Raw genomic sequence first — 19,978 nt, forward strand, 5'->3', positions numbered from 1 at the left:
TGTAACGTCATTGTTTTTCTTTATTTTTTTTTTCTACTTCTATGCTTTGTCGCCGGACGTCCGAGTATGAGGTGTTACTAAGCTTAATTTAACATATTTAGAACTTTGGATTATTTATTTCTACATTCACAGCTTTTAAGCTACTTGCATCACAGTCACAAGAAAATCATATCTCGAGTTACGAAACTCAAATCAAGATCCGTAAATTTTCCCTAAATCTAGACTCATATACCTATCTACTAATTTTTTTCTAGAATTTTTGGTTGGGCCAATTAGTACAGTTTATTAGTTAAAGTTACCCCTGTTTCAGGACTTGACTGGTCTGACCTCTGTTTACTACGAACCACATTTCTCTCTGTAAAAAATCCATATGACTATGAGGTTTGTTTCTAATGAAACTAGACTCAATAAGGATTCTAGAATATAAAATACACTACCTAATTATATCTTTACAATTTATGGTGAATTTCTAAAGTTGGAACAGGGGATTCAGAAACTGCTATGACCCTGTTTCACTAAAATTCAAATATCTTGTAACATATAATTCCTTTACCTGTTTCATTTGTTTCATGTGAAACTAGACATAATAAGCTTAATTTGATATGTATTCCATCACCAAGTTCAATTTCTATGATTTTTAGTAAATTTTTAAACTCGCTTAGTGTTGCTGCAGTATTCTGTTTATGGCAAATTTCATCCCTTTATGAGTTTTTATGCACTAAGTATCTTAATAATTTTCCTTAACATCAAATATAATCTAAACTAAATATTTTCATAATTTATCATTATCAAGCATTTCCTCAACCATTCCATCACCATACCATAAGATCATTTACACAAAAAAAGTATATTGCTATACATGCCATACTTAAATTTACAAGCCATTACCAAAAGTCTTCCGGATAGTGTGACTGAGCCTTCGACCTATCCCGACTCCTGAGCTGGCTTGTCCAAAACTACAATGAGTAAGCATAAATGCTAGTAAGTTCATATGCAAATAATAAGTAACATAACAAACAGTCATACCAATCAACATTAGCATGTATCACTAAACACATATCACATTTTTAATCATTTTTCATCATCTTATTACCTTATCGTGGTTGTATCAATACTCAACCCGAGGGTTAAATACATACCTGTCCAAAATAACCATTTCACATCACTCACCAATACTTCTCTTTACATCTCGAATATTCCTCCATTGAGTAGAACTTTACCCGTTGAACACATCGGAATATAATTCGGATACATGGATAACTTGCACATAAGTGCCATATATGCAATCAAGCAATCATGTAACCCGCCCATAAGCGAACTCGGACTCAACTCAACGAGCTCAGGCGTTCGCATCCATAAGTGAACTCGACTCAACTCAACGAGTTCGGATGCCTAGTTACATCTCACGAACTCGGACTCAACTCAACGAGTTCGGACATTCGCATCCATAAGTGAACTCGGACTCAACTCAACGAGTTCGGATGCTCAATCATCCTAGTGACATGTCACTTGTATCCTAATCTATTCCTAAGGTTCAAACGGGATTTTTCCTCGAACACTTATCCTTGCCGTCTTCCGTAGAATGCCGAAATCAATACTCGGTAACAATTATATTTAACAAGTAGTTCACATAATTTACATATTATTTGAAATTAACCACAAAGCATACATTTCATAATAAAATTCAGCATAACATATAATTAACATCAATAACTTAAAAATAACCATTATGATACATTATTTACACATGAACTTACCTTGGTACCAAAATACAAAGATTTTGCAATTTAGTCCACAATCTTTTCTTTTCCTCGATTGAGGTCATTCCACGTCTTTCTTGATCTAAAATAACACATTTAGCTTATTTAATACTCACATTATCAAATTAATCCTTAACTCAAATTTTGGAAAATTACAATTTTACCCCTAAACTTTTGCATATTTACATTTTTGCCCCTAGGCTCGGGATTAAAATTTATTCCTTATTCTTATGTTTTACAACATGCTGATCACTTTTCTCTTCTATGGCAACATCAAATTCTCACTCTAACTGTACTTGTGACTATTAGGTATTTTTACCGATTAAGCCCTTTTACTCGTTTTTGCTTAAAATCGAGTAGTACAAGTTGTCTAACATAATTTAAAACTTCATATTCTATCATAAAACGTCAAAATACACAAATTTCACCTATGGGTATTTTTCCAAATATAAACCCTATGTTAAATTATTGCTAACATAAGCTTTATCGAGTTACCGGGATCTCAAAATTGTAAAAATCATTAAAAACGGGGCTTGGAATCACTTACTATGGAGCTTGGAAGCTTGAAACAAACCCTAGCTATGGAGAACCCTTGAAATTTCGGCCTAATGAAGAAGATGGACAAAAATTGGCTTTTAATTTTGTTTTTAATTCATTTTAATAACTAAATGACCAAAATACCCTTACTACTAAACTTTCCAAAAATTCCTTCCATGTCCTAATTTTGTCCATGAACTTAAAATTGGTCAAATTGCTATTTAAGACCTCCTCATTAATATTCCAAAACAATTTCATACTAAAAACTTCTAGAATGCAAGTTTTGCAACTTATTCGATTTAGTCCCTACTTTCAATTTAAGCACTTTAGGCATAGAATTTCATCACGAAATTTTCACACAATCATGCAATCATATCATAAACCTAAAAATAATTATAAAATAATTATTTCTATCTCGGATTTATGGTCACGAAACCACTATTCTGATTAGGCCCTAATTCGGGATATTACAACTCTCCCCCCTTTAAGGATTTTCGTCCTCGAAAATCTTACCGGTAAACAGATGTGGGTATTGATTTCTCATAGTTTCTTCGGATTCCCATGTAGCTTCTTCTACTCCATGCCTTTGCCACAACACCTTCACAAGTGCAACATTTTTATTCCTTAGTTGTTTGACCTTTCGAGCTAAAATCTTAATCGGTTCTTCTTCGTAGGTCATATCTGGTTGTAGTTCAATTTCTGTCGGTGAAACTACATGTGAAGGATCCGAACGATACCGACGTAACATAGATACGTGGAACACATCATGAATCTTCTCTAATTCAGGTGGTAATGCTAGCCGATATGCTACCGGTCTAACTTTTTCAATTACTTCATACGGCCCAACAAAACGCGGACTTAATTTGCCCTTCCGTCCAAATCTAAGGACTTTCTTCCACGGAGTCACCTTTAAAAATACTTTATCACCAACTTGAAATTCAATGTCCTTTCGCTTTAGGTCTGCATAAGATTTCTGTCTATCTGAAGCAGCTTTCAAACAATCTCGAATTATCTTCACTTTTTCTTCAGTTTCTTTTATTAGATCAACTCCATAAATCTGATTTTCCTTGAGTTCAGTCCAATACAATGGCGTTCGACACTTACGACCATATAATGCTTCATAAGGTGCCATTTTCAAGCTCGTCTGATAACTATTATTGTAAGCAAATTCCACCAACGGTAAGTATCTTTCCCAACTTCCTTGAAATTCCAATACACAACATCTAAGCATATCTTCAAGAATCTGAATTATTCTTTCTGATTGTCCATCAGTTTGTGGATGAAAAGCAGTACTGAAATTTAACATCGTACCTAACGCGTCTTGCAACTTTTGCCAAAACCGCGAGGTAAACCTTGGATCTCTATCTGAAATAATCCATAATGGTATTCCGTGTAATCTAACAATTTCTCTAATATACAGTTCAGCCAACTTGTTAAGAGAATAATCCGTACGTACCGGGATAAAATGAGCCGACTTAGTTAATCTGTCAACTATTACCCAGATGGCATCTTTCTTTCCCGGAGTCAATGGCAATCTTGAAACAAAATCCATAGTAATCCGATCCCATTTCCATTCAGGAACCATAATAGGCTGGAGTAATCCTGAAGGTACTTGGTGTTCAGCTTTCACCTATTGACAAATTAAGCATTTGGACACAAACTCTGATATATCTCTTTTCATTCCATTCCACCAATACATTTTCTTCAAGTCATTATACATTTTCGTACTACCCGGATGAATCGAGAAATAACCACTATGTGCTTCCTGTAGGATCTTTTGAATCAATTCCTCATTCTTCGGTACACAAATCCGATCTTTAAACATTAAGCACCCATCAGAACCAATTCTGAAATCTGATCCCGTATCAGCTTCACACTGTTTTCTTTTGGCTAGCAAATCTTGATCATTTTTCTGAGTTTCAGAAATCTCTTGTAAAAACATCGGTCTTGCTCTTAACTCTGCTAGAATCGAACCGTCATCTAACATTTTCAATTGAGTGTTCATAACTCTCAAAGCAAACAACAACTTTCTACTTAAAGCATCGGCAACCACATTCGCTTTTCCCGGATGATAATCAATAACAAGCTCATAATCTTTCAATAACTCCAACCATCTTCGCTGTCTCAAATTCAAGTCTTTTTGTGACATCAAGTATTTAAGACTTTTGTGATCGGTATATACTCGGCACTTTTCACCATACAAATAATGTCGCCAAATCTTCAAAGCAAACACCACTGCAGCCAACTCCAAATCGTGAGTAGGATAATTCCTCTCATGAGGTTTTAACTGCCTCGAAGCATAAGCCACCACTTTTCCTTCTTGCATGAGTACACACCCCAAACCATTTAGAGAAGCATCACTATACACCACAAATTCTTTACCTAATTCGGGTTGTACCAACACTGGTGCTTCAGTTAATAACTTTTTCAATTCTTCAAAACTCTGTTGACATTCTTCCGTCCATTCAAATTTAACATCCTTTCGGAGTAGTCTAGTCATAGGAGCAGCAATTATAGAAAATCCATTTACAAACCTCCGATAATACCCAGCTAGCCCCAAGAAACTTCTAACTTCAGTTACGTTTTTCGGTGGTTTCCAATCAACAATGGCTGAAATTTTACTAGGATCAACCCGTATACCATCACCTGAAACAATATGACCCAAAAATCCAACTTCCCGGAGCCAAAATTCACTTTTACTAAACTTAGCATACAGCTGCTTATCTCTCAAAGTTTGCAAAACTATCCTCAAATGCTCAGCATGCTCTGTCTCATCTTTTGAATAAATTAAAATATCATCTATAAACACCACAACAAATCTGTCCAAGTATGGTCGAAATATGCGATTCATTAAATCCATAAACACAGCAGGAGCATTTGTCAACCCGAATGGCATAACTAAAAATTCATAATGACCGTACCTTGTTCTAAAAGCAGTTTTAGGCACATCCGACTCCTTTACCCGCAGTTGGTAATACCCAGATCTCAAGTCAATCTTTGAAAACCATGTCGCTCCTTTTAGCTGATCAAACAAATCATCAATTCTTGGCAACGGATACTTGTTTTTGATTGTCACCTTGTTTAACTGCCGATAATCAACACACAACCTCATAGAACCATCCTTCTTTTTCACAAATAACAGGGGAGCACCCCAAGGTGAAAAATCGATCTCACAAAACCTTTATCAGTCAACTCTTGCAACTGCGACTTTAATTCCTTCAACTCTGCTGGTGCCATTCTATACGGAGCAATCGAAATCGGAGCTGTTCCTGGTATCAAATCAATACCAAATTCTACTTCCCTGACTGGAGGCAAACCCGGCAATTCTTCTGGAAATACGTCCGCAAATTCACACACAACCGGCACTGATTCAACTTTCTTTTCAACTTCTTTTGTATTAATTACATACGCCAAATAAGCTTCATAACCCTTTCTCAGATATCTTTGAGCCGACATTGAAGAAATCACACTAGGCAATGCCTCTGATTTATCTGATTCAACCCGCAGAGTTTCACCATTTTCACACTTTAATTCTATAACCTTTTCTTTGCAATTTATTTTAGCATCATGCAATGTCAACCAATCCATACCCAAAATAACATCAAACTCATCAAACGGCAACAACATCAAGTCGGCCGGAAAGTAATGATCCCGAATCATTAAAGGACATTTCTTACATACTTTATCAACAGTCACACATTTGCCTAACGGATTCGACACTCTAATCATAAATTCTGTGTTCTCAACAGGTATATTCATACTAGACACCAATTTCATGCACACATATGAATGAGCAGAACCGGGATCAATCAAAGCAATAACATTAACATTATAGAGAGAAAATGTACCGGTAATCACATCAGGTGAGGAAGCATCTTCACGCGCTTTAATAGCATAAGTTCTAGCCGGAGCCCTTCCTTCAGGTCTAACCGGTGCATCCCTGGCTACATTCTTACTGCTTGTTTCACTTCTAACTTTTCTCGGATACCTTCCCCTCGAGTCTGCACCACTAGCTTTTACATTCTGAAATTTTTCTTTCTCAGCTCTCTCTGGGCAGTCTCTAATAAAATGATCCGGAGAACCACATCGAAAACATTCATTTGCTCTGCATGGACCAAAATGATTTCTACCACATCGCTGGCACTCGGGTTTAACAAATCTCGAGTTCCCTACACTGGCTGCAGAAGTATTCTGAGATTTAGGACCCACATTTTGCTTCTTATAATTCCCATATGATTGTCCAGCTGAAGCTTGGGAACGAGGATTCATATTCCTTGACTTTCTAGGTTGCTGTGAAAATGAACTACTCATCGGTCTTTTCTTCCAATTTCTAGTCTCAGCCTCTACCTTTTTCTTTTCTTTAAGTAGTTCTTCAGCCTTGCAAGCTCGATCAACCAGTACTGCCATTTCTTTTAGTTCAAGGATCCCGACAAATACTTTAATGTCTTCGTTGAGCCTGTCTTCAAATCGTCGGCACATCTTGGCTTCTGTAGGAACATATTCCCTGGCATACTTACTCAATCAAACAAACTCTCTTTCATATTCTAAGACTGTCATATTACCTTGCTTCAGCTCAAGAAACTCTTTACATTTCTGATCAATAAACCTTTCACTAATATATTTCTTCCGAAACTCTTCTTGAAAGAATTCCCAGGTTACCCTCTCTTTCGGTACCACCGAAATCAAAGTCTTCCACCAATTATAGGCTGAATCTCTCAACAAAGATGTAGCACATTTCAAACATTCTTCAGGTGTACAAGATAATTCATCAAATACCCGGATAGAATTTTCAAGCCAGAACTCTGCTTTCTCTGCATCATCATCAATATTTGCTCTAAATTCTTCAGCCCCTTGTTTACGAATTTTGTCAACGGGGGTTCTGTGAAATTTTATCATATCCATACCTTGAGGCATCGGGGGTACAGGTTGAGGAATTGGGGGAGGTGGGGGAGGTCGTACATTTGGGTTCATACGAACGAACTCAGAGTACCATGCACTCATCATTTGGAGAAAGGCTTCCCGATCCCTTTCTCCTCCTCCCTGACCAACAGTAGGAGGTGGGTTTTCAGTCGGCGCTGCCCCTTCAGCCGGAGCTGGCGCATTACTCTCTACTTCATCTGCCACAGCTGGATCGGGATCCATTTACTATATAAAAATCATTTAAAAAGGTCAGAAGTCGTCACACTATCACAATTCATACATATGGCATGTATAGCAAAATCCGTACATACAACACGTAGTCCGAGAACTGACTAAACCTGCTCTGATACCACTAAATGTAATGCCCCCACGCCCTAGACTATCGCCGGAGTCGAGTATGAGGTGTTACTAAGCTTAATTTAACATATTTAGAACTTTGGATTATTTATTTCTACATTCACAGCTTTTAAGCTACTTGCATCACAGTCACAAGAAAAATCATATCTCGAGTTACGAAACTCAAAATCAAGATCCGTAAATTTTCCCTAAATCTAGACTCATATACCTATCTACTAATTTTTTTCTAGAATTTTTGGTTGGGCCAATTAGTACAGTTTATTAGTTAAAGTTACCCCTGTTTCAGGACTTGACTGGTCTGCCCTCTGTTTACTACGAACCACATTTCTCTCTGTAAAAAATCAATATGACTATGAGGTTTGTTTCTAATGAAACTAGACTCAATAAGGATTCTGAGAATATAAAATACACTACCTAATTATATCTTTACAATTTATGGTGAATTTCTAAAGTTGGAACAGGGGATTCAGAAACTGCTATGACCCTGTTTCACTAAAATTCAAATATCTTGTAACATATAATTCCTTTACCTGTTTCATTTGTTTCATGTGAAACTAGACATAATAAGCTTAAATTTGATATGTATTCCATCACCAAGTTCAATTTCTATGATTTTTAGTAAATTTTTAAACTCGCGTCAGTGTTGCTGCAGTATTCTGTTTATGGCAAATTTCATCCCTTTTATGAGTTTTTATGCACTAAGTATCTTAATAATTTTCCTTAACATCAAATATAATCTAAACTAAATATTTTCATAATTTATCATTATCAAGCATTTCCTCAACCATTCCATCACCATACCATAAGATCATTTACACAAAAAAAAGTATATTGCTATACATGCCATACTTAAATTTACAAGCCATTACCAAAAGTCTTCCGGATAGTGTGACTGAGCCTTCGACCTATCCCGACTCCTGAGCTGGCTTGTCCAAAACTACAATGAGTAAGCATAAATGCTTAGTAAGTTCATATGCAAATAATAAGTAACATAACAAACAGTCATACCAATCAACATTAGCATGTATCACTAAAACACATATCACATTTTTAATCATTTTTCATCATCTTATTACCTTATCGTGGTTGTATCAATACTCAACCCGAGGGTTAAATACATACCTGTCCAAAATAACCATTTCACATCACTCACCAATACTTCTCTTTAGATCTCGAATATTCCTCCATTGAGTAGAACTTTACCCGTTGAACACATCGGAATATAATTCGGATACATGGATAACTTGCACATAAGTGCCATATATGCAATCAAGCAATCATGTAACCCGCCCATAAGCGAACTCGGACTCAACTCAACGAGCTCAGGCGTTCGCATCCATAAGTGAACTCGGACTCAACTCAACGAGTTCGGATGCCTAGTTACATCTCACGAACTCGGACTCAACTCAACGAGTTCGGACATTCGCATCCATAAGTGAACTCGGACTCAACTCAACGAGTTCGGATGCTCAATCATCCTAGTGACATGTCACTTGTATCCTAATCTATTCCTAAGGTTCAAACGGGATTTTTCCTCGAACACTTATCCTTGCCGTCTTCCGTAGAATGCCGAAATCAATACTCGGTAACAATTATATTTAACAAGTAGTTCACATAATTTACATATTATTTGAAATTAACCACAAAGCATACATTTCATAATAAAATTCAGCATAACATATAATTAACATCAATAACTTAAAAATAACCATTATGATACATTATTTACACATGAACTTACCTTGGTACCAAAATACAAAGATTTTGCAATTTAGTCCACAATCTTTTCTTTTCCTCGATTGAGGTCGATTCCACGTCTTTCTTGATCTAAAATAACACATTTAGCTTATTTAATACTCACATTATCAAATTAATCCTTAACTCAACTTTTGGAAAAATTACAATTTTACCCTTAAACTTTTGCATATTTACATTTTTGCCCCTAGGCTCGGGATTAAAATTTATTCCTTATTCTTATGTTTTACAACATGCTGATCACTTTTCTCTTCTATGGCAACATCAAATTCTCACTCTAACATGTACTTGTGACTATTAGGTATTTTTACCGATTAAGCCCTTTTACTCGTTTTTGCTTAAAATCGAGTAGTACAAGTTGTCTAACATAATTTAAAACTTCATATTCTATCATAAAACGTCAAAATACACAAATTTCACCTATGGGTATTTTTCCAAATATAAACCCTAGGTTAAATTATTGCTAACATAAGCTTTATCGAGTTACCGGGATCTCAAAATCGTAAAAATCATTAAAAACGGGGCTTGGAATCACTTACTATGGAGCTTGGAAGCTTGAAACAAACCCTAGCTATGGAGAACCCTTGAAATTTCGGCCTAATGAAGAAGATGGACAAAAATTGGCTTTTAATTTTGTTTTTAATTCATTTTAATAACTAAATGACCAAAATACCCTTACTACTAAACTTTCCAAAAATTCCTTCCATGTCCTAATTTTGTCCATGAACTTAAAATTGGTCAAATTGCTATTTAAGACCTCCTCATTAATATTCCAAAACAATTTCATACTAAAAACTTCTAGAATGCAAGTTTTGCAACTTATCCGATTTAGTCCCTACTTTCAATTTAAGCACTTTAGGCATAAAATTTCATCACGAAATTTTCACACAATCATGCAATCATATCATAAACCTAAAAATAATTATAAAATAATTATTTCTATCTCGGATTTATGGTCACGAAACCACTATTCCGATTAGGCCCTAATTCGGGATATTACACTTACCCCCTTCCTTTCCTTTTTCTTATAGTGTCACAGATGCTAGCTCGAGTTGGAGGTCGTTGAAGATTCTATCACACTAACAAGTTATTGATTGGTATAGTATTCACGATCTTCAAGTATTTTTAAGTCTATGGCATGTATAGGGACTTGATTAAGTGTATATGTTATTATGAGTTGGCCTAAAATGCCGGCCTATAATATTTGATAGTTCATTTTGTATAAGGCCATTGAGGATGACTAATATTAGTTAAGTTATATGTTTATGATGTTGTATTTTGTGGATGTGCAAGCTTGCATGACTTGGTTGAATGAGTGTGTGATGATTAGTTATGGAAAGTGAAGCATGTGAATGGTTGTGTGAAGAACATGGCCTTGGACATGGGCGTATACCCCTATTTTCAAGAAATTTTCTAATGTTTTCCAAAGTTCACGATTTAGTCTCGGACCACTTCCAAAGTATGTATTGGGCCTCGTAGGCCCGTATAAGGGATGATATGCATGTGTATGAATGATTTTAAATTGAATGAAATTTTATGACTCGATTTAATATGTTTACAAGTGTATGTGTTTCGGTAATGTCTCGTACCCTATTCTGGCATCGAATACGGGTAAGGGGTGTTACATCTTAATCACCAAATCAAAGTGCCGAACCCTAGAACTCTTTTTCTTTCTTTTTCTTTTGATACATTCGGCCAACAAAAATGATAATGGCCTTAATTTTATGTTTGTTTTATTTTTATTAACATTAATAAACATTTTACCATTTTACCTTTCATTAATAACATATAAAATTCCATTAACCATAGGCATATATGTCCATCCATTATTCAAATGGTCTATTCACAACATAAGAAACTCTCATTTACAGAGACATAAAAAATAAGCACTTTAACAATTAGAAGGCCACTTTTACATTTTACACGATTAGGTCCTTTTATCAAATTGAGCACACAAATGATTAAATTTTCATACGAAACTTTCACACATGTCAATTCACATATTATAAGCACAGAAAATAATATTAAAATATTTTTCATACTCATATTTGTGGTCCCGAAATCACTATTTTGACTAGGGTCTAAACTGGACTCTTACATGAAATATGGCCAAATATGCATATGTTTAGGTATGTTTGATTGTTTGTGATTGAGGTTCCTTGTATGGCATATTGGTTATATGATAATGGTCTATTGAATTGGTTGTTTTATGCATGTTTTAGTATGTTTATGATACCTTGGTCATGTGTGCAAATTGTGTTTAGGTACAAGCTAGAAATGGGTGATGGAAATGGCTTGATTTTGCCAATTTCATGTCCACATGACCTAAGACACGGGCATGTGTCTCAGCCATGTGTGACATACAGCCATGTGTCCCCTGTAGGTTTTAAAGGCATACAAGTCAGACAGTTACACAGCCTGGCACACAGGCGTGTGAAGCCATTTCAAGAGCTGCACGACCTGGCACACGGGCGTATGGCTTGGCCGCATGACCCAACTTCGAAAGTTACACGGGCACGAGCATGGACTGGGACACGGCTGTGTGACCCCTACTGTTCAAATTTTCCATAATGTTTCCAATTTAGTCTCGAACCGTTTCTAAAGTGTTTCTAAGGCCTCAAAGGCTCGATTAAAGGATGGTATGCATGTATATTAATGATTTACATCATGTTTATGTTGAAAATCTAAAATGTATGTTTTAAAGTTACGTTTTTATGATAACGCTCCGTAACCCTATTTTGACATCGGACACGAGTTAGGGGTGTTATATAACATGCAAAAAAAAACAAATTAAATCAAAGTAAGGAGTAGGGAAATGTAACACCCCTCACCCATATTCAATACCAGAATAGGGTTACAGAGCATTACCGAACATATTATTCAATTAAACATACATTTCACATACATTTTCTAATTTCATGTAATCATCATTCAACATCATTCACATTGTCCCTAATACGAGCCTACGATGCCCAAAACATGCGTTAGGAGTGGTTCGAGACTAAACCGATAACTCAGAAAATTTTTGGAACACTTAAAAAATTTTACAAAATACAGGGGACACACGTCCGTGTGGCCCAACCATGTGTCTCACATGGCCAAAGGCACGCCCGTGTCACAAGCCGTGTGGACATTCGAAATGGGATCACATGGCCGTGTCCCAGCCCGTGTCTGACCCCGTGTAACTCTCTGACTTAGGTCACACAGACCATGTGACCAGCTCGTGTGCGCTTCGAAATGGCCACACACGCCCGTGTGCCAGGCCGTGTGCTAGGCTGTGCCAAACCTGTAAGGTATACTGACTTACGCCACATGGCCAAGTCACACGCCTGTGTGTTGGGCCATGTGGAGAATACTGACTTGGTTTTAATTAAACACTAGGGGACATACGACCGTGTCACTTGACAGTGTGTCACACATGGCTGAGACACACTCTCGTGTCTCTGCCTGTGCAGAAAAAATAGGCTATTTACCAAGCCATTTTGCTCACCCAATTGTCATGCACCTACACCAAACCAATTGACACAACACAAAGCATAAATAGGCATTCAAACCAAGCATAACCAAACCTAATTCATGCTAATTCCATACCATTAAGCATAAGACACTCATGTGCCAAAATAAGTGAAACACTTTCATATCAAATTCACCTTCATAAATCACCTTAATGGTCATTTGCAATTAAGAATCATTGTGCTTAAAACTACAAGCATACCAATCTCAATTTATCAAACATATGGTACACAAATTACCAATTCAAAAACTATCATTCGCCATAAGCATTTATATTGCAATTACCATATGCATAATAAAGGCCATTTACACATATATAAATGCACAACCAAATCAACCAAAATAAGCCAAATCACTTACCTATATAGATATCAAACCACTCATCCATTACAAGCCAACTCAAATAGCTAAAATCATTACTAATATATACCAAAATGACCATTACTCCTATACATGTCATATAACTAAAGCATAAACTCAAAAGTACCAAAGTGATAGCTTGATAGTGTGATGAGATCTTTGACAATTCCCAAATCCGAGCTAGCTTTGATTCACTATAAAACACAAAAAAATAAACAATGTAAGCTATAAAGCTTAGTAAGCTCGTATGAAATAATAAGCAAAGCTCACCATTCAATTACCAATCAAGATTATGAACATAACATACTACAAAAAATTTAATCACAATGTTAACATATATTCAATTACACAATTAACCATGAATTCACAACTTCCATGGATTCAATGCTTATATAGTTCTCGTACATACCTATACTAATACATATATATTTCTCACCATTTCATATCTTCGATATACCCGTTCAACTATTCGGAATACTATTGGTAACTCAGGAATCTCGCACCCTAAATGCCAAATACATAGCCGAAGTTATCTCAATCTCATATCACATATAATGCTCACTCTCAAGCTATCAACGGGTCTACACACACAAGCTGACGGTCATGACGAAGCTACACGATGCTACTCACACAAACTAACCAGAATCCGCAACACATACTGGATAACTCAGCCACCGGTAGGACGTACAGACCGGCACCTAAATCACATAAACCCTAATGACATGTCATTCGTATCCCAATCTATTCCTAAGGTTCAATCGAGATTTCACACTTGCCGAATTATCATTGAACACATCTACAAAGTCGTTTTCACAATTTATTCAAGAATAAATCATTTAAAACACAAATATATTAACGCTTATTAATATATGAACTTACCTCAAATGCAAAAAGGACGAAACGAGTCGATTAGTCCAAAACCTTGTTTTTCCCTCGATCTAAATATGAATTTTGCTTTTCTTGATCTATGTAATCAAAATTAATTCGCTTTTCTTGATCTATGTAATCAAAATTAAATTATTTAATTATCACTCTATTTAATTGAGTCCAAAATACATATTAAGACAACTTTACACTTTTGCCCCTAATATTTTAACATTTTTACAATTTAGTCCTTAGCTCATAAAAAAAACACAAATTCATGAAATTCAACTTATACCCATGCTATCCGAATTTCAATTAAGTCCTTAGTAGCCAAAAATTTTCATTATTTCATATATTTCACCATGAATTTTACACATTTCTCATTTAAATCCCTAATTGACAATTTTATCAAAAATCTATTAACAAATGTTGTTTGTCTAACAACAACCATTTATTTTCTATCATCAAACATCAAAATACACATAGATTCATCAATGGAAAAAACCTAAACCTTTAACATTTTTGCAAATTAGTCCCTAGGCTAACTAGATTAAGCTGCAATGATCTCAAAAACATAGAAATCATTAAAAACCGAGTCAAAATCACTTACATGCTAGCTAGAGAAGTGATCGGAACCTTCAAGCTATAAACATGGCTTCTTCCTTGCTAAATTTGGTGGTGATGAAGAGAAAATGATGATATTTTTATGTTATTCCTTATTTTAGTTAAGTTATTTATTAATTTACTATATTAACCTTTGTTATAATTCATTAAAATTCATTTAACCATGTCCATCTTTGTCCACTCACAATAGAACTCCACTTTTACACTTTACGCGATTTAGTCCTTTTTATCGAATCTAACACTCAAACGATAAAATTTCTTAACGAAATTTTCACACAATCATATTATCATGCTGTAATTAAAACATAAGGATCTATAATTTAAGATTCCATAGCTATTAGATACCTTTAGCTAATAAAACTCCACTTTTACACTTTACGCGATTTAGTCCTTTTTATCGAATCGAACACTCAAACGATAAAATTTCTTAACGAAATTTTCACACAATCATATTATCATGTTGTAGACATTAAAATAATAATAAAATAATTATTTTGACCTCATATTTGTGGTCCCAAAACCACTGTTACAGGAAAGAAATTCATTTTTGATATCGATCGAAGCTCAAAAGAAAAAACTCCTTTAACAGTTGTGAAGATATCCTTGATTGTAACTAGAATCAACAACAAAATAATGAAAATATAATATATTAAAGCCTTGGATAAAAATTGAATCCAAGTTAAAACAATAACAAAAGTATAAAAAGGAATAAACTGAAAAGAAAAGAAAAGAAAACTAAACTAAAAACCTAAAAATATTAAAATGGCTCACTTGGCCAAGCCTCCTCAAATGAGACTTAGGCCTAGTTTAGGAATGCTTTTCAAAAGTGATTTTTGGAAAAAAAAAAGCATATTTAGGGAGATGCTAAAATTTTCAGCTTCTGAAAAAAGTGCTTTTGGGCCAATTTTAGGCTTGGGAGAAGCACTTTTTCTCTAAAAAAGTAGTTTGTTTAGGAATGTTTTTGTCCCAAAAGTGCTTCTTAGAAGCAATACTAAACAGACCCTTAACATGCCTATTTATAGATTTTATGCTCATACCTAATTAGGGTTGCTAAACAGCCTAAAATCTTATTAAAGTTCATTATGTGGACTAATACCCCTAATTAATTTTTCCTATTCATCACTCAATGTCACAACAACAAGGGACTGATGTCATGACACTGCCTTCAAAATTTGGGTATTTTGACTTCAAAGTTTGATGTTGCGACACAACTTCCTAGTGTCGTGACACTGTAGTCATCCTTGCCTTCTAGGCTCGAAAATAGTGTCCTACACACTAGATAGAGTCGTTCGATCATCCCTAGGCCCATAATGGCCCATTAGGTCATAACTCAAAATTATGTTTGAGTAAATAGAGTTACAAGTAGAATGTTGGTTTGAATATATAAATATATGTTTGTGTTTGAAGCCGTAATTTGGCATATTGTTTTGAACCAATGCTTGTTAGGTGTATGTAAACTTAAGCTTGATGTTTTAGGTAGTTATAAGCTAAGCTAAATTGAGTGATTTTGGCATGTTTTAAACTTTGATTTGAATGATGCATTGCTGATATGTTTTAACGATATAAATGTGGTATCAATGAGGGTACATTAGTTAGGCACCTAAAATGATTGTTTTGGTATGTTTGGAGTATGTTTGATCGTATTTTGGATAGGTTAAATGATTGGTTTTTGAGTTGCTTAATGCCCAAGCAAGTAGGAAATGGTAAACTTGTTGTTTATGGTACATTTTAGGTCCACGCGGCTGGGCGACATAGCCGTGTGTCGTCTATTGAGTGCTTAGGGAGCAATTCAGCTAGCATAGGCCTGACACACGGGCGTATGGCTTGGCCGTGTGACCCAAGTCAGAGAGTTACACGAGCACAAGCACAGACACAGGCTGAGGCATGGCCGTGTGTCCCTATTTTGAGAGTTACATGGCCTAGGACACGGGCGTGCGTCTTAACCGTGTGACTCACACGGCTGTGTAACCCCTACAGTTGAACTTTTTTCTAACTTTTTCCTCAATTTTTCAAATGTTCCCGATTTAGTCCTAAATCATTTCTAAAGTGATTCTAAGGCCTTGAGGGCTTGAATAAGGGACAATATGCATGTTTAAAGATGGATTATATTATGATTATTGAAATGTTTTGAAATGAATGATTTAGGTTACATTTATTTGGTAATGCTTCGAAACCCTATTTCAGTGAGCGATAGAGTTAGGGGTGTTACATTGGTTGTGCATTTTGTTGCTAGGGTCAATTGCCTAAGGTTTTGGGTTTAATGCTCGGTTTGAGTAAGGGTCAGATTTTAGTTTGAATCGAATGTTTTATTGCTGATTAGTTTGTCTGGTGTCATTATAGGTTATGGACTCTTTTTTTTTTTCGTCAACTTTGCAAATCGTTAGGTGTGTAGCTCAATCTCAAAAAACCAATGAACAACAAGAAGCCAAAAAACTCATTACTGACACCACACAATCGCATGCTAGGCCATGTGAGCCACACGGACTAGGCCAGGTAAGTCGTGTGGGCCACACAGACTGGGCCAAGTATGTCATGTGGGCCACAAGAGTGTGTGGGCCTATTTTTAGTAAAATTTTGTTAGGGCCATAAAAAAGTGCATTTCAATATTAGCTACTTCATAGGGTCTGTTATACGATATGTAGGACTCTAATGTATGAAATATATAGTGCTAATATCGTATGTGTAACATTTGGAAGCATGTTTGCAATATAATTTCTACATCCGATCTATAAATGTGAGAAATTTGTTTAAGCATGATTCATCAGTGTGCATCTGAGTATGTTTTATACTCTAGCGTGTGCATTGGGGCAGGATAATTATGTGACGAAGGAAGTGTTGGCAATTTCATGATCTTTCGTATCTAGTGGTTTAACCACATAGTTGTTCTGGTGGCTTGACCACACGTATCTGATTCTAGCGAATTACCACATTAATTCTGGCAACTTGACTGCACTATTCTGAAAAGTGACATATGCTCACTACTTTTGGTGTTGGATTGGATGGGTATTTATTACCCTATTATATGCGTAAGGGTTGAGTTACACAGGGAGCTTTGTTATATCACCCTATATTTTTATCTTCTCAAGTAATTAGCAAACTTAATATGGGACGGTGTGTAGGAGCTCAGGTTGGATCCTTAGTAATAAAATGGTTCTTAAGAGACTTATTTTTTAATATGGACTTTTTAGACTGTTGGTGCTCTTGGAAATATTTTTCTATTTTTGGCTTTTTTCGTTAGAATTTTTTATATAATTAGCATCGTTAAATTGTAAAATTGCACATTTTCACAAATTAGAACCACGATTTTCAAAATTAACAATTTAGCAATTTCTACTGCAAAATAAAGTAACCACTCAAGAGTTTTTTTGTAAAATAAATAACTTCAACAAGAATTTTTCTAAAATTTGTAAGAGCTTTTCCAAATTAATATTGTCAAAACACACGATGTTTTTTCTTTTTTTAGTTAAAAACATAGGTTTCAAATGAGTTTAAGTAATTCCTCAATATTCAGCCATAACGTTTAGGCCAAGTGTGGGGTGTTACACATTAAATGCTTATCTATCATTATTTTCTTATGTGTAGATCCCTAGCCTGTGGTATTCACAAAGTTGGATTAGTGCTAATATCACACTATCATCAAGACGGTAGAAGCATGTTTAGTTTGGTACCTAATATTGTGTCATTTATGGTGACCGTCACAGTCAACGTTTGGGCTAGAAATACTGCAACAAAAAGATATATCATAAAGTCGCGGTTTCCGCAAGTATACAGGTCAAATTGTAATATAGTATTGTACAACATGGTAAAAGAAGTAATCCGAGGATCATACCCAAGAGAAGATGGGTTAAACTTAGTATTATCTTCTACAATAATAAGTCTAAACAATAATCAATGAAAATCATATTATGATCATTAATATTAAAAATTAAGGTCAAAAAATAAAATTACTAAAAAGAAATCTCAATTAACAAATAGAAGATTAACTCGCTTCAATTATTGTAATCAATTTTAAAACTCAGGTTTTAATGAATTAGCTAACAACTAACCAATTATTACCATTCAACCTCTAACTAATTAATTAATCAATAAAAACCATTTATCTCTAGACCTCATAGTTTACACTTGGATAAATTATGAGGTGCTCAGTAAACTTATCCTTTCAACCTATCTACCTAGTTTACTTCCTAGTGTTTAAGCATGCATAATTTCAACCAACTAATTCTAAGGTAAACCCTTGTTTTCCCATTAATTACTCCCACATCCACTCACTAATCCTCCTAAAAGAATTAGCTATTCATGAATGTAGATGTCATTTTCCTTATAATTAATTTAATCATGCAAAACACACAAATTAATATAAAACGATAGGAAGATAGAAATTTATATGTATGATAAGTTGGATATGCTCAGTTCCACAAATTCTTTTAACAGTTAGCGAGATATCGACATTGACAAGCGAGAAGTGAAACAAAAATACTAAAATACTTAATAATGAAGACTTGGACTCAAACCGAATCCAAGTTAAAAACAAGAAATAAAGTTGTTTAGAAAATTAAATAAAATCTAATTAAAAAGCCTAATTAAAACTAAATCTACTAACTAAAACCCTAATAATGACCTTATAAACTGCCTCCCATAGCTTAGCCTAAGCTTTGCTATTTATAGGCAAAGTTAGAAATCTAATTAGGTCAATTACAAGCCTTTAATATGATAAATATTGATTGTGCAAACGAAAACACCCTTAATTAATTTTTGGCCCCCGCCAGTGCTGTGTCATGACACAGGCTGTGCATGTGATAAACCATAACATTAACATATTGTAATCCCATGCTTGGCATGTTTTTGGATTATTTATTATGTGAATTAGTGAATTTGATGCTCTTAATCCTTTAAATTTATGTTTCTATACTTAGGTGAGCATAAGGAAGTGAAAGGAGTGAAAAAGGGGTCAATATCAGACAAAAAGAACTATTTTCAGGAACCACACAGCTTGGGCATTTTCACACAGGCTGGGCACAAGCCCGTGTGAGCCATACAGGCTAGCCACACGCTCATGTGCCAGCCAGTGTCGATTTCAAATCCTGCTTCTCTTTTACGCAGAAAAACCTAATTTTTAGGGTTTTTAAGCATTCTAGAGTTTATAAATACATATTGGAAGAGGACTAAAGGGAGCACTTAGAGTAGAACGAAGAAAATACTCGAAGAACGCCTTCAAAATCAACTCAGAAGTAGATCTCCTGTAACAGCCCATTTTTAGTCAAATCAAAATAATGGTTTTGAAACCAAAA

Source organism: Gossypium hirsutum, chromosome A09, assembly GCF_007990345.1.
Source record: "Gossypium hirsutum isolate 1008001.06 chromosome A09, Gossypium_hirsutum_v2.1, whole genome shotgun sequence".
Lineage (NCBI taxonomy): Eukaryota > Viridiplantae > Streptophyta > Magnoliopsida > Malvales > Malvaceae > Gossypium > Gossypium hirsutum.